We start from the raw sequence: 16,147 nt of genomic DNA, 5'->3' as shown, positions 1-16,147 counted from the left end.
ATAACCATTTACGTACAAACAGGAGTACCTAACACATTTTTTTCCCTGCGATTGAGTTAGTTTTGAATGAAATACTTCCAGCAACTCCAGTTTTTCAATGTCTGGATAAAATCTCTTGTCCCAAATAGGCCTATCCAGCTAACTTGAAGAAACACATATATCTTGAGAGGAAACCATCTTTGGATGAAACAGGAGCATCTAGCACATTGTGTCCCTGTGACAATTGAGAATGATTTTGAAAGGACTACTTCCTGAAACATATGGCTTTCAAGGTTGAGATATGATGACTTTTTACAAATTAGACCTTTCAGCTGACATGCAGAAACACATTTATCTCTCCAAAGGAATCCATCTGTGTTACAAGCAGGAGTATCTATCACATTGTAACTCTCTGAGATTGAGTTTAGTTTTTGAATAAAATACCTACAGCAACTTCAGTTTTTCAATTTCGAGATAAATTCTCTTTGCTGCTAATAGGATTATTCAGCTAACTTAAAGAAACACATTCATCTCTCTAAAGAAAGCAATCTGTGTTAGAAACAGGAGCATCAAACACATTTTTTCCCTGTGACAATTTAGTAGGTTTTGGAAAGAAAAACTTCCTGCACCGTAGGGTTTTCATGGTTGAGATATGATGACTTTTTCCAAATAAGCCCTTTCAGCTGAAATGAAGAAACACATTTATCTCTCCAAAGAAAACCATGTATGTGAGATGCTGAAGCATCTAGCACATTGTTTCTGTGTTAGAAATTAGTTAACATTAGTAAAAAATACTTCCTGATAATTCTGAGTTCTCAAGGTGGAGAATTATTATTTTTTTCAGTTAGGTCTATCCAACTAAGTTGAAGAAACACATGGATCTCTAGAAAGAATATCATGTGTGCCAGAAACAGGAGCATATAGCATAATTCTTCCCTGTGAGAATTGACTACATTTTTGAAAATTCTACTTTCCTGCAATGTATGTTTTTAAGGTTGAGATAAGTTTACATTGTTCCAAATAGGGCCATTCAGCAGAGCTGAAGAAACTAATTTATCTCTCCAAGAATACCATCTGTGCTAGAAGCTGCAGCATGTTCTCATTGTTTCCCTGAGAGTATTCAGTAGATTTCAAATGAATACTTCTCAGAACTTAGGATTTTCAACATGGAGGTATGTGATTGTACCAAATAAGCATCTTCATTAGAATTGAAGAGCACATGTCCCTCTTCAGGAAAACCATCTTTGTTAAAACCTGTAATATCTAGCATATTTCTACCCAGTGAGAATTGAGTTAGTTTTTAAAAAGAATATTCTGTGAAACTGGTTTTCCAAATTGGAGATAAGCTCACTTTATTCCATATAGAACTTTTCAGCTTATTTGAAGAAACACAAGTTTCTCTCCAAAGAAAACCATCTATGTTTCAAGCAGGAGTATCTAGTACATTGTAACTCTCTGAGATTGAGTTTAGTTTTTGATTGAAATACCTACAACAACTTCAGTTTTTCATTGTCGAGATAAATTCTCTTTGTTCCTAATAGGCCTATCCAGCTAACTTAAAGAAACACATACATCTCTCTAAAGAAAACCATCTGTGTTAAAAATAGAAGGAAAGGAATACTTTCTGCAATGTAGGATTTTCAAGTTTTAGATGAGCTCACATTATACAAAACAGGCAAATTCTGCTGTGTTGAAGAAACCCATTTATGTCTCCAAGAAAACCATCTATTTTAGATGTTGTAGCATCTAGTACATTTTTTCCAGTGAAAATTGATTTAGTTTTTGAAAGTAATATTTCTGGGAACTTATGTTTCCATTGGAGATAGACTTTCTTTGTTCCAAGTAGGCCTATTAAGCTGAGTTGAAAAAACAAATATATCTCTCGAAAGAACACTGTCTATGTTACAAGATACAGCATCTAGCACATTGTTTCTCTGTTAGAAATTAGTTAATACTAGTAAAAATTACTTCCTGAAAATTCAGCATTTTTAAGGTGGAGAAATATCGTTTTTTTCAGTTAGGTCTATCCAACTAAGTTGAAGAAACACATGGATCTCTTGAAAGAACATCATGTGTGCCAGAAGCAGAAGCATATAGCACAGTACTTCCCTGTGACAATAGACAATATTTTTGAAAGTTCTACTTTCCTGCAACGTATGTTTTTGAAGGTTGAGATAAGTTTCCATTGTTCCAAATATGGCCATTCAGGTGAGTTGAAGAAACATATTTATCTCTCCAAGAATACCATCTGTGCTAGAAGCTGTAGCATGTAGCATATTTTTTCCCTGTGAGAATTGAGTATGTTTTGCACAGGGATACTTCCTGTGACTTACATTTTTCATGGTTAAGATAGGCTCACTTTCTTCCAAATAGGCACCTTCAGCTGAATTAAAGAAACACATGTATCTCTCCAAGAAAACCATTTATGTGAGAAGCTGCAGCATCTCACATAAATTTTCCCTTGAAAATTGATTTAGCCTTTAAAAGGAACACATCAGGGAAGTTAGGATTTTCAAGATAGATATACTCTCTGTGTTCCAAATAGTCCTATTAGTCTGAGTTGGAAAAACCCATGTATCTCTCAAAGAACCCCATATGTTACAAGCTTCAGCATGTAGCATATTGTTTCCCTGTTAGAACTCTGCAATTCAGAGTTTTCAAGATGGAGAATGATTCATTTTTTTCCAATTGAGCCTCTCCAGCAAACGTGAAGAAACCCATGTGTCTCTAGAAAGAAAAAGTAAGAAGCAGGAGCATCCCCCATATTGTTTCCCAGTTAGAATTGAGTAGGTTTTGCAAAGGAAAACATCCTGCAACTTAAGTTTTTCAAGCTTGGGTTGGCTCACTTTGTTCCAAATAGACACATTCATGTGAGTTGAAGAAACACATGTATTTCTAAAAGCAAATCATCTAGGATAGAGGCTGCAGCGTGTAGCACATTGTTTCTCTGTGAAAGCTGAGTTAATATTTGAAAAGAGTACTTCAGATCTCTTAGGTTTTTCATTGTAGAGATAGGCTCACATTGTTCCAATAGTCCTATTCAGCAGATTTGAAGAAACACATATATCTCTCCAAAGAAAACTATCTCTGTTGGAAGCAGGAATATTAGCACACTGTCTCCCTATGAGATTGAGTTTGTTGTTGAATGGAACACTTCCTGCAACACGGTTTTTCACGGTGGAGATAGGCTCCCTTTTTTCCACGTTGACTTTTCAGCTGAGTTGAAGAAACACATGAATCTCACCAAAGAAACCTTATATGTTACAAGCAGTAACATCTAGCACATTGCTTCCCTGTGAGAACAGAGATAGTTTTGGAAAGGAATACCTCTTGCAACATAGGCCTTTCAAAGTGTATATAGGCTCTTTGTTAAAACTAGGCCTATTTAGATGAGTTAAAGAAACACATGTATCTCCCGAAAGATAACCACCTCTGTTGAAGCAGGAGAGTGAGCACATTGTTTCCCTCTGAGAATTTCATAAGTTTTTGAAAGAAACAATTCCTGAAACTTATGATTTTCAAGGTGAAGATAGACTATCTTGGTTCCAAAAGGTCAATTCAGTTGATGTGAAGAAACAAATTTATCTCTCCAAGAAAACCATCTATATTTGAAGCTGCAGCATGTAGCACATTGTTTCCTGTGAGTATTCAGCAGATTGAAAATGAATACTGTCCTGACTTAGGTTTTTCAAGATGGAGATAGACTATCTTGGTTTCAAATAGGTCAATTCAGCTGAGGTGAAGAAACACATGTGTCTCTCGAAGGACACCATCTATGTTAAAAGCTGCAGCATTGATCATATTGTTTCCATGTGAGAAGTCAGTAGTTTTAAAAGGAATACTTCTTGCAACTTAAGTTTTCATCGTGGATATAGTCTCTCTTAGTACCATTTAAGTGCCTTTGGGTGAATTAATGAACACATGTATCTCTTTAAGAAAACCATCTATGTTAAAACCTGAAATATCTAGCATATTGTTACCCTGTGAGAATTGAGTTAGTTTTTAAAGAGAATAGTCCAAGAAACTGCCATTTTCCTATGTGGAGATAAGCTCTTTTCGTTCCTTAGAGGCATTTTCATCTGATTTGAAGAAACACGTGTTTCTCTCCAAAGAAAACCATCAATGTTACAAGCAGGATTATCTAGCACATTGTTTCCCTGTGAGATTGCTTGTGATTTCTGAATGAAATACTTACAGAAACTTCAATTTTTCAAATTGAGATAAAATCCCTTTGTTCAAAATAGGTCTCCCCTGTTAACTTAAAGAAACACATACATCTCTCGAATGAAAACTATATGTGTTAGAAATAGCAGCATCTAGCACATTGTCTCCTGTGACAATTGAGTATGATTTTGAAAGGACTACTTCCTGCAACGTATGTTTTTCAAGGTGCAGGTGAGATCACATTGTTCCAAAGAGGTAAGTTCAGCTGAGTTGAAGAAACATTTATCTCTCCAAGAAAACCATCTATTTCAGAAGCTGCAGCATCTAGTACTTTGTTTTCTGGTGAAAATTGATTTTGTTTGTAAAAGGATTACTTAGGGGTACTTTGGTTTTTCAATATGTAGATTGGCTTTCTGGGTTCCAAGTAGGCCTATTAACCTGAGATGAAAAAACAAATAAATCTCTTCAAAGAAAAATGTCTGTGTTACAAGCTTCAGCATCTAGCACATTGTTTCTCTGTTAGGAACTAGTTAATTTTCATAAGAAATACTTCCTGCCAATCAGACTTTTCAAGGAGGAGAAATCTTGTTTTTTTCAATTAAGTCTATCCAGCTAAGTTGAAGAACCACATGTATCTCTCCAAAGAAAATCATCTGTGCTAGAAACAGGAGCATTTAGCACATTATTTCCCTGTGACAATTGCGTACGTTTTTGAAAGTTCTACTTTCATGCAACTCACATTTTTCAAGATTGGAAGAAGTTTACATTGTTCCAAATAGGGCCATTCAGCTGAGTTGAAGAAACAAATTTATCTCTCCAAGAAAACCAGCTGGGCTAGAAGCTGCAGCATGTAGCACATATTTTTCCTGTGTGTATTCAGTAGATTGAAAATGAATACTTTGGCAACTTAGGTGTTTCAAGGTGGAGATAGGCTCTCTTTGTTCCAAATATTTCTATTCACCTGATGAAGAAACACATGTGTCTGTCCAAAGAAAACCATCTATGTAAGAAACTGCCACAACTAACTCATTGTTTCCCTGTGAGAACTGAGCTAGTTTTTGAAGGAATACTTCCTGTAATTTAGTTTTTTCAAAGTGGAGATAAGCTCTTTTTTTCAAAAAAGGCCTAATCAGGCAATGTGAAGAATTACATTTATCTCTTGACAGAAACCCATCTGTGATACAAGCTGCAGATCTAGCACTTAGTATCCCTCTGATTATTGAGTTCTTTCTTGACAGGAATATTTCCTACAAATTACATTTTTCAAGGTGGAGGTAGGCTCTGTTTGTTCCAAATGGGCCTATTCATATCAGTTCAAGAAACACATGTAGCACTAAAAGAAAACCATCTATGTTACAAAATTCAGCATGTACATCATTGTTTACCTGTGAAAAAATTAGTAAGTTTTTGAAAGCAATACTTCCTACAACTTAGGATATCAAGGTGGAGATAGGCTGTGTTTGTTCCAAATAGGCCCTTTCAGCTGAGTTAAAGAGTCTCATGTATCTCAAAAAAATGATTTAGTCAGAAGAGGAGCATATAGCACATTGTTTCCCTCAGAGAACTGACTTGTGTTTTGAAAGGAATACTTCAGGCAACTTATGTTTTTCAAGGGGAGAAAGGCTCTCTTTGTTCCAGGTCGTCCTATTGAGCTAAATTGAAAAAACTCTTGTATCTCTGCAAAGAAAACTATCTAAGTTACAAACGTTATCACCTAGCACATTGTTTCCCTGTTAGAAATGAGGTTTTTAAAAAGAATTACCTCCTGCCAGTCAGAAATTTCGAGGTGGACAAAGCCTTGTTTGTTCCAAATAGGCCTGTCTGGCTAACTTGAAGAAACACAAGTGTCTCTCGAAAGAAAACCTGTGAGCTAGAAGAAGGAGCATCTCCTATATTGTTTCCCAGTTAGAATTCAGTAGGTTTTGCAAAGGAATACATCCTGCATCTTAGTTTTTTCAAGGTTGGGATGGCTCACTTTGTTCCAAATAGACACAATCATGTGAGTTGAAGAAACACATGTATTTCTAAAAGGAAACCATGTAGGTTAGAAGCTGCAGCATGTAGGACATTGTTTCTCTGTGAGATCTGAGTTAACACTTGAATTGAGTACTTCAGCCTCTTAGGTTTTTCAATGTAGAGATAGGCTCACATTGTTCCAAATAGTCCTATTCAGCAGATTTGAAGAAACACATATATCTCTCCAAAGAAAACCATCTCTGTTGGAAGCAGGAATATTAGCACACTGTCTGCCTATGAGATTGAGTTTATTGTGAATGAAACACTTCCTGCAACAAGGTTTTTCAAGGTTTAGATAGGCTCCCTTTTTTCCATATTGGCCTATTCAGCTGAGTTGAAGAAACACATGTATCTCTCCAAAGAAACCTTATATATTGCAAGCAGTAACATCTAGCACACTGCTTTCCTGTAAGAACTGAGATAGTTTTGGAAAAAATACCTCCTGCAACATAGGCCTTTCAAAGTGCATAGAGGCTCTTTGTTAAAAATAGACCTATTTAGATGAGTTAAAGAAACACATGTATCTCCCAATAGAAAACCATCTCTGTTTGAAGCAGGAGAGTGAGCACATTGTTTCCCCCTGAGAATTTAGTACGTTTTTGAAAGAAATACTTCCTGCAACTTAGGATTTTCAAGGTGGAGATAGACTATCTTGGTTCCAAATAGGTCAATTCAGCTGAGGTGAAGAAACATGCGTGTCTCTCTAAAGAAAACATTTATGTTAAAAGCTGCAGCATTTCACAGATTGTTTCCATGTGAGAAGTCAGTAGTTTTAAAATGAACACTTCTTGCAATTTAGGTTTTCAAAGTGGATATAGGCTCTCTTTGTTCCAAATAAGTGCCTTCAAGTGAATTGAGAAACACATGTATCTCTTTAAGAAACCATCTATGTTAAAACCTGCAATATTTAGCATATTGTTACCCTGTGAGAATTGAGTTAGTTTTTAAAGAGAATACGCTGGGAAACTGCCATTTCCCTATGTGGAGATAAGCTGTCTTTTTTACTTAGAGGCCTTTCCATCTGATTTGAAGAAACACGTTTCTCTCCAAAGAAAACCATCTATGTTACAAGCAGGATTATCTAGCACATTGTTTCCCTGTAAGATTGTGTGTGATTTCTGAATGAAATACCTACATCAACTTCAGTTTTTCAAAATCGAGATAAAATACCTTTGTTCAAAATATGCCTCTCCTGCTAACTTAAAAGAAACACATACATCTCTCGAAAGAAAATCATTTGTGTAAGAAATAGGAGCATCTAGCACATTGTCTCCTGTGACAATTGAGTACAGTTTTGAAAGGACTACTTCCTGCAACCTACGTTTTTCAAGGTTCAGGCGAGATCACATTGTTCCAAAGAGGCAAATTCAGCTGAGTTGAAGAAACACACTTATCTCTCCAAGAAAACCATCTATTTTAGATGCTGCAGCAACTAGTACATTGTTTTCCCATGAAAATTGCTTTCATTTTTAAAAGGAATACTTAGGGAAACTTAGTATATTTAACATGGAGATTGGCTTTCTGTTTTCCAAGTTGGCTTACTCACCTGAGTTGAAAAAACAAACAAATCTCAAAAGAAAACTGTCTATGATACAAGCTTCAGCATTTAGCACAGTGTTTCTCTGTTAGAAATTAGTTAATTTTCGTAAGAAATACTTCCTGCCAATCAGACTTTTCATGGTGGAGAAATCTTGTTTTTTTCAATTAAGTCTATCCAGCTAAGTTGAAGAACCACATGTATCTCTCCAACAAAATCATCTGTGCTAGAAACAGGAGCATTAAGCACATTATTTCCTTGTGAGTATTGAGTACATTTTGGAAATTTCTACTTTCATTGAGGTATGTTTACTTTGTTCCTAATAAGGCCATTCAGCTGAGTTGAAGAAACAAATTTATCTCTCCAAGAAAACTATCTATGCTAGAAGCTGCAGCATGTAACACATTGTTTTCCTGTGAGTATTCAGCAGATTGAAAATGAATACTTCGGCAACTTAGGTTTTTCAAGGTGGAGATAGAGTATCTTGGTTCCAAATAGTTCAATTCAGCTGAGGTGGAGAAACACATGTGTCTCTCCAAAGAAAACCATCTATGTTAGAAGCTGCAGCATCTAGCATATTGTTTACATATGAGAAGTCATTAGTTTTTAAAGGAATACTTCTTGCAATGTAGGTTTTTCAATGTGGACATAGGTGCTCTTTGTTCCAAATAAGCACCTTCAGCTGAATTGAAGGACACATGTATCTCTTTAAGAAAGCAATCTGTGTTAAAACCTGTAATGTCTAGCATATTATTACCCTGTGAGAATTGAGTTACTTTTTAAAAAGAATACTCTGGCAAACTGCAGTTTCCCAATATGGAGATAAGCTCTCTTTGTTCCATAGAGGCCTTTTCTGCTGATTTGAAGAAACACATGTTTCTCTCCAAGGAAACCATCAATGTTACAAGGAGGATTATCTAGCACATTATTTCCCTGTGAGATGGTGTGCAGATTTTGAATGAAATACCTACAGCAACTTGAGTTTTTTAATATCGATATAAAAGGTATTTGTTCAAAATAGGCCTCTCCTGCTAACTTAAAGAAACACATACATCTCTCGAAAGAAAACCATCTGTGTTAGAAATAGGCGAATAAAGCACATTGTCTCCTGTGACAATTGAGTTCAGTTTTGAAGGACTACTTCCTACAACGTACGTTTTTTCAAAGTTCACATGAGGTCACAGTGTTCCAAAAAGGTAAATTCAGCTGAGTGGAAGAAACACATTTATCTCTCCAAGAAAACCATCTATTTTAGAAGCTGCAGCATTTAGTACATTGTTTTCCATTGAAAGTTGATTTTGTTTTTAAAAGGAATACTTTGGGGTACTTCGGTTTTTCAACATGAAGATTGGCTTGCTGTGTTCCAAGTAGGCCTATTAAGCTGAGTTGAAAAAAATAAATAAATCTCTTCAAAGAAAACTGTCTATGTTACAAGCTTCAGCATTTAGCACATTGTTTCTCTCTTAGAAATTAGTTAATTTTCATAAGAAACAGTTCCTGCCAATCAGACTTTTTATGGTGGATAAATCTCGTTTTTTTCAATGAGGTCTATAAAGCTATGTTGAATAACACATGTATCCCTCGAAAGAAAATCATCTGTGCTAGAAGCAGGAGTGTCTAGCATATTATTTCCCTGTGACAAGTTTTAGAAAGTTCTACATTCCTGCAACATAATTCTTTCAAGGTTGAGATAAGTTTAACTTGTTCTGATTTTGTCAAATGGTGTCTTTTGATGGGTGAATTAAGTCCATTAACATTAAGCATTAGTACTGATAGGTATGTGGTGATTCCTGCCATTTAGCTATCTTAGTTGTTTGAAGGTTTTATTGTGTGTACCTAACTTGATGTTACTCTCTACTATCTTGATTTTTCTTTTCCTGTGGTTTGGTGCTGCCTGCCTTTTCATGGTTAAGTTGGGTGTCACTTTCTGTGTGCAGAATCCCTTGCAGAATCTTTTGTAATGGTGGCTTTGTTGTCACATATTGTTTTAGTTTCTGCTTATCATGGAAGACTTTTATTGCTCCATCTATTTTGAGTGATAGCTTTGCTGGGTAGAGTATCCTCGGGTTGAAGTTATTTTCGTTCAGTGCCCGGAAGATCTCACCCCACGCTCTTCTTGCTTTTAATGTTTCTGTTGAGAAGTCTGCTGTGATTTTGATGGGTTTACCTTTGTATGTTACTTGTTTTTTCTCTCTTAGAGCCTTCAATATTCTTTCCTTAGTTTCTGAACTTGTTGTTTTAATGATGATATGTCCACACGCAGGAATTCAATGTGAGTCAATGCCCTGTATAGCTATCCTTATCTCAACCAGCAAAAACCCTTGTCCCTTCCTGTTATTGCTTATACTCTCTCTACAACAAAATTAGAGATAAGGGCAAAATAGTTTCTGCCGGGTATTGAGGAGGGGGAGAGGGAAGGGGCGGAGTGGGTGGTAAGGGAGGGGGTGGGGGCAGGGGGGAGAAATGAACCAAGACTTGTATGCACATATGAATAATAAAAGAAAAAGGAAAAAAATGAAAAAAATAAATAGCTATGAATAGCAATTTGAATGCTCTGAGAAGAAAGAAATAATGCCTAAATTGGAAAAATCGAGTATCCAGTTTTTCCTGAGTAAATTACCCTATATATACATACACACATGCATATATGTATATACTGTGCCCCATGAATACATATAATTTAGTATACTTTAAAAATAAAAAGATTACCTAAATAAAGAAATATAAGACACACACACACAAAAAAAAGTTTACATTGTTCCAAATAGGGCCATTTAGCTGAGTTGGAGAAAGAAATTTATCTCTCCAAGAAAACCATCTATGCTAGAAGCTGTGTCATCTAGTACACTGTTTTCCAGTGAAAATTGACTTTTATATTAAAATAAATACTTAGGGGTACTTCGGTTATTCAACATGGAGATTGGCTTTCTGTGTACCAAGTAGGCCTATTAACCTGAGTTGGTAAAACAAATAAATCTCTTGAAAGAAAACTGACTACGTTACAAACTTCAGCATCTAGCACATTGTTTTCTGTTAGAAATTAGTTAATTTTAGTAAGAAATAGTTCCTGCCAATCAGACTTTTCATGGTGGAGAAATCTCGTTCTTTTCAATAAGGTCTATCAAGCTAAGTTGAAGAAACTAATTTATGTCTAGAAAGGAAATCATCTGTGGTAGAAGCAGAAGCTTCCAGAACATTATTTCCCTGTGACAATTGAGTACGTTTTAGAAAGTTCTACTTTCCTGCAACATACGTTTTTCAAGGTTGAGATAAGTTTAAATTGTTCCAAATAGGGCCATTCAGCTGAGTTGAAGAATCATATTTATCTCTCCAAGAAAATCATCTATGCTACAAGCTGAAACATGTAGCACATTGTTTTCCTGTGAGTATTCAACAGATTAAAAATGAATACTTTGGCAACTTAGGTTTTTCAGGTGGAGATAGGTTATGCTGGTTCCAAATAAGTCAATTCACCTGAGGTGAAGAAACACATGTGTCTCTCCAAAGAAAACCAGCTGTGTTAGAAGCTGCAGCATCTAGCATATTGTTTCATATGAGAAGTCAGTACTTTTAAAAGGAATCCTTCTTGAAACTTAGATTTTTCAACGTGGATGTAGGCGCTCTTTGTTCCAAATAAGCTCCTTCAGCTGAATTGAAGAACACATGTATCTCTTTAAGAAAACCATCTATGTTAAAATGTAATGTCTGGCATATTATTACCCTGTGAGAATTGAGTTACTTCTTAAAAAGAATACTCCAGCAAACTGCGGTTTTCCAATATGGATATAAGCTCTCTTTGTTCCATAGAGGCCTTTTCTGCTGATTTCAAGAAACACATGATTCTGTCCAAAGAAAACAATCAGTGTTACAAGCAGGATTATCTAAACAATTATCAGTTTCCCTGTGAGATGGCGTGTAGTTTTTCAATGAAATACCTACAGGAACTTCAGTTTTTTAATATCAGTATAAAATCTCCTTGTTCAAAAGAGGCCTATCCTGCTAATTAAAGAAACACATATATCTCTCGAAAGAAAACCATCTGGAGTGGGTGGTAAGGGAGGGGGTGGGGGCAGGGGGGAGAAATGAACCAAGGCTTGTATGCACATATGAATAATAGAAGAAAAATGAAAAAAAAAAAGAAATAGGAGCACTTAGCACATTGTCTCCTGTGACATTTGAGTACTGTTTTAAAAGGACTACTTCCTGCAATGTATGTTTTTCAAGGTTCAGAAGAGATCACATTGTTCCAAAAGGCAAATTCAGCTGAGTTGAAGAAACACATTTATCTCTTCATGAAAACTATCTATTTTAGAAGCTGCAGCATCTAGTAAATTGTTTTCCAGTGAAAATTGATTTAGTTTTTAGAAGGAATACTTAGGGGAACTTAGGATATTCAATGTGGGGATTGGCTTTCTGTTTTCCAAGTAGGCTTACTAACCTGAGTTGAAAAACAAATAAATCTCTCCAAAGAAAACTGTCTATGTTACAAGCTTCAGCATCTAGCACAGTGTTTCTCTGTTAGAAATTAGTTAATTTTCATACGATATACTTCCTGCCAATCAGATTTTTCAAGGAGGAGAAATCTTCCTTTTTTCTAATAAGTCTATCCAGCTAAGTTGAAGAACCATGTGTATCTCTCCAAAGAAAATTATCTGTGCTAGGTACAGGAGCATTTAGCACATTATTTCCCTGTGACAATTGTGTATGTTTTTGAAAGTTATACTTTCATGCAATCTACGTTTTTCAAGGTTGGGATAAGTTTACATTGTTCCAAATAGGGCCATTCATCTGAGTTGAAGAAACAAATTTATCTCTCTAAGAATACCCTCTGTGCAAGAAGCTGCAACATGTAGCACATTGTTTCCCTGTGAGTATTTGGCAGATTGAAAATGAATACTTTGGCAACTTAGGTTTTTCAAGGTGGAGATAGGCTGTCTTTGTTCCAAATATTTCTGTTCAGCTTAGGTGCAGAAACACATGTTTCTCTCCAAATAAAACCATCTATGCCACATCTAACACATTCTTTCCCTGTGAGAACTGAGCTAGTTTTTGAAGGAATACTTCCTGTAACCTAGGTTTATCAAAGTGGAGATAAGCTCTTTTTTTCAAAATAGGCCTAATCAGGCAAGTTGAAGAATCACATTTACCTCTTGACAGAAACCCATCTGTGATACAAACTGCAGAATCTAGCACTTAGTATCCCTCTGAGAATTGAGTTCTTTCTTGATAGCAATACTTCCTACAAATTCCATTTTTTAAGGTGGAAGTAGGCTCTCTTTGTTCCAAATGGGCCTACTCAGATCCGTTCAAGAAACACATGTAGCACTAAAAGAAAACCATCTATTTTACAAAATTCAGCATGTACATCCTTGTTTACCTGTGAAAAAATCAGTAAGTTTTTGAAAGCAATACTTCCTGCAACTTAGGATTTCAAGGTGAAGATAGGCTATGTTTGTTCCAAATAGGCCCTTTCAACTGAGTTAAAGAAACCATATATCTCAAAAAAAATGATTTAGTCAGAAGAAGGAGCATATAGCACATTGTTTCCCTGAGAGAATTGACTTGCGCTTTCAAAGGAATACTTCAGGCAACTTATGTTTTTGAAGGGGACAAAGGCTCTCTTTCTTCCAAGTTGGCTTATTGATCTAAGTTGAAAAAACTCCTGTATCTCTGCAAAGAAAACTAACTATGTTACAAACTACAACAACTAGTTTCCTAATTTGTTTCCCTGTTAGAAATGAGGTTTATAACAAGAATTACCTCCTGTTAGTCGAAATTTTCTAGGTGGACAAAGGCTTGTTTGTTCCAAATAGACCTATCTGGCTCACTTGAAGAAACACATGTGTCTCTCGAAAGAAAACATGTGTGTTAGAAGCAGAAGCATCCCCCATATTGTATCCCTGTTAGAATTGAGAAGGTTTTGCAAAGGAATACATCCTGAAACTTAGGTTTTTCAAGGTTGGGTAGGTGTACTTTTATTCAAATAGACACATCCATGTGAACTGAAGAAACCCATGTATATCTAAAAGGAAACCATCTAGGTTAGAAGCTGCAGCGTGTAGCACATTGTTTCTCTGTGAGAGCTGAGTTAATATTTGAAAGGAGTACTTCAGGCCTCTTAGGTTTCTCAATGTAGAGATAGGCTCACCTTGTTCCACATACTCATGTTGAGCAGGTTTGAAGAAACACATATATCTCTCCAAGGAAAACCATCTCTGTTGGAAGCAGGATATTAGCACACTGGCTCCCTATGAGATTGAATTTCTTGTTGAATGGAACACTTCCTGCAACATAGGCTCCCTTTTATCCACGTTGGCCTATTCAGCTGAGTTGAAGAAACATATGAATCTCACCAAAGAAACCTTATATGTTACAAGCAGTAACATCCAGCACATTGCTTCCCTGTGAGAACAGAGATAGTTTTGGAAAGGAATACCTCTTGCAACATAGGCCTTTCAAAGTGTATATAGGCTCTTTGTTAAAACTAGGCCTATGTAGATGAGTGAAAAAAACATATGTATCTCCTGAAAGAAAACAATCTCTGTTTGAAGCAGGAGAATGAACACATTGTTACCCAGGGAGAATTTAGTAAGATTTTGAAAGAAAAACTTCCTGCTACTTAGGATTTTCAAGGTGGAGAGAGACTATCTTGGTTCTAAATAGGTCAATTCAGCTGAGATGAAGAAACACATGTGTCTCTCCAAAGAAAACCATCTAACTAGAAGCTGCAGCATCTAGCATATTGTTTCCATGTGAGAAGTCAGTAGTTTTAAAAAGAATACTTCTTGCAACTTAGGTTTTTCAATGTGGAGATAGGCTCTCATTGTTCCAAATAAGCACCTTCAGGTGAATTGAAGAACACGTGTATCTCTTTAAGAAAACCACCTATGTTAAAACCTGTAACATCAACCATATTATTACCCTGTGAAAATTTAGTTAGTTTTTAAAAAGAATACTCTGGGAAACTGCGGTTTTCCAAGTGGAGATAAGCTCTCCTTGTTCCACAGAGGCACTTTCAGCTGATTTGAAGAAACACATGTTTCTCTCCAAAGAAAACCATCTATGGTTTTACAAACAGGAGTACCTAGCACATTGTTTCCCAGTGAGAATGTGTGATTTCTGAATGAAATACCTACAACATCTTCACTTTTTCAAAATCGAGATAAAATATCTGTTCAAAATAGGCCTCTCCTGCTAACTTACAGAAACACATACATCTCTCGAAAGAAAACCATCTGTGTTAGAAATAGGAGCATCTAGCACATTGTCTCCTGTGACAATTGAGTACAGTTTTTAAAGGACTACTGCCTGCAACATACGTTTTTCAAGGTTCAGATAAGATCACATTGTTCCAAAGAGATAAACTCAACTGAGTTGAAGAAACACATTTATCTCTCCAAGAAAACCATCTATTTTAGAACCTGCAGCAAGTAGTACCTTGTTTTACATTGAAAATTGCTTTCATTTTTAAAAGGAATACTTAGGGGAACTTAGGATATTCAACATGGAGATTGGCTTTCTGTGTTCCATGTAGGCTGACTAACCTGACTTGAAAAAACAAATAAATCTCTCCAAAGAAAACTGTCTACATTACAAGCTTCAGCATCTAGCACCTTGTTTACCTGTTAGAAACTAGTTAATTTTCATAATAAACAGTTCCTGTCAATCAGACTTTTCATGGTGGAGAAATCTCATTTTTTTCACTGAGAACTATCCAGCTAAGTTGAAGAAAGACATGTATCCCTCGAAAGAAAATCATCTGTGCTGGAAGCAGGAGCATCCAGCATATTATTTCCCTGTGAAAATTGAGTACGTTTTAGAAAGTTCTACATTTCTGCAATGTAAGTTTTTCAAGGTTGAGATAGATCTACCTTGTTCCTAATAGGGCCATTCAGCTGAGTTGAAGAAACAAATTTATCTCTCAAGAAAACAATCTATTATGCTAGAAGCTGCAGCATGTAGCACATTGATTTCCTGTGAGTATTCAGGAGATTGAAAATGAATACTTTGGCAACGTAGGTTTTACAAGGTGGAGATAGACAATTTAGTTCCAAATAGGTCAATTCTGCTGAGGTGAAGAAACACACCTGCCTTCCAAAGAAAACCATCCACATTAGAAGTTAGAGCATCTAGCATATTGTTTCCATGTGAGAAGTCAGTAGTTTTAGTGGAATAGTTCTTGCAAATTAGGTTATTCAATGTGGATATAGGCGCTCATTGTTCCAAATGAGCGCCTTCAGCTGAATTAGAGAACACATGTATCTCTTTAAGAAAACAATCTATGTTGAAACCTGTAATGTCTAGCATATTATTACCCTGTGAGTATTGAGTTACTTTTTAAAAAGAATACTCTGGCACAGTGTGGTTTTCCAATAAGGAGATAAGCTCTCTTTGTTCCATAGAGGCCTTTTCTGGTGATTTGAAGAAACACAAGTTTCTCTCCAAAGAAAA

The sequence above is a fragment of the Castor canadensis genome, chromosome 17 (genome assembly GCF_047511655.1).
Source record: "Castor canadensis chromosome 17, mCasCan1.hap1v2, whole genome shotgun sequence".
NCBI lineage: Eukaryota > Metazoa > Chordata > Mammalia > Rodentia > Castoridae > Castor > Castor canadensis.
Note: the sequence above shows the minus strand (reverse complement) of the source record.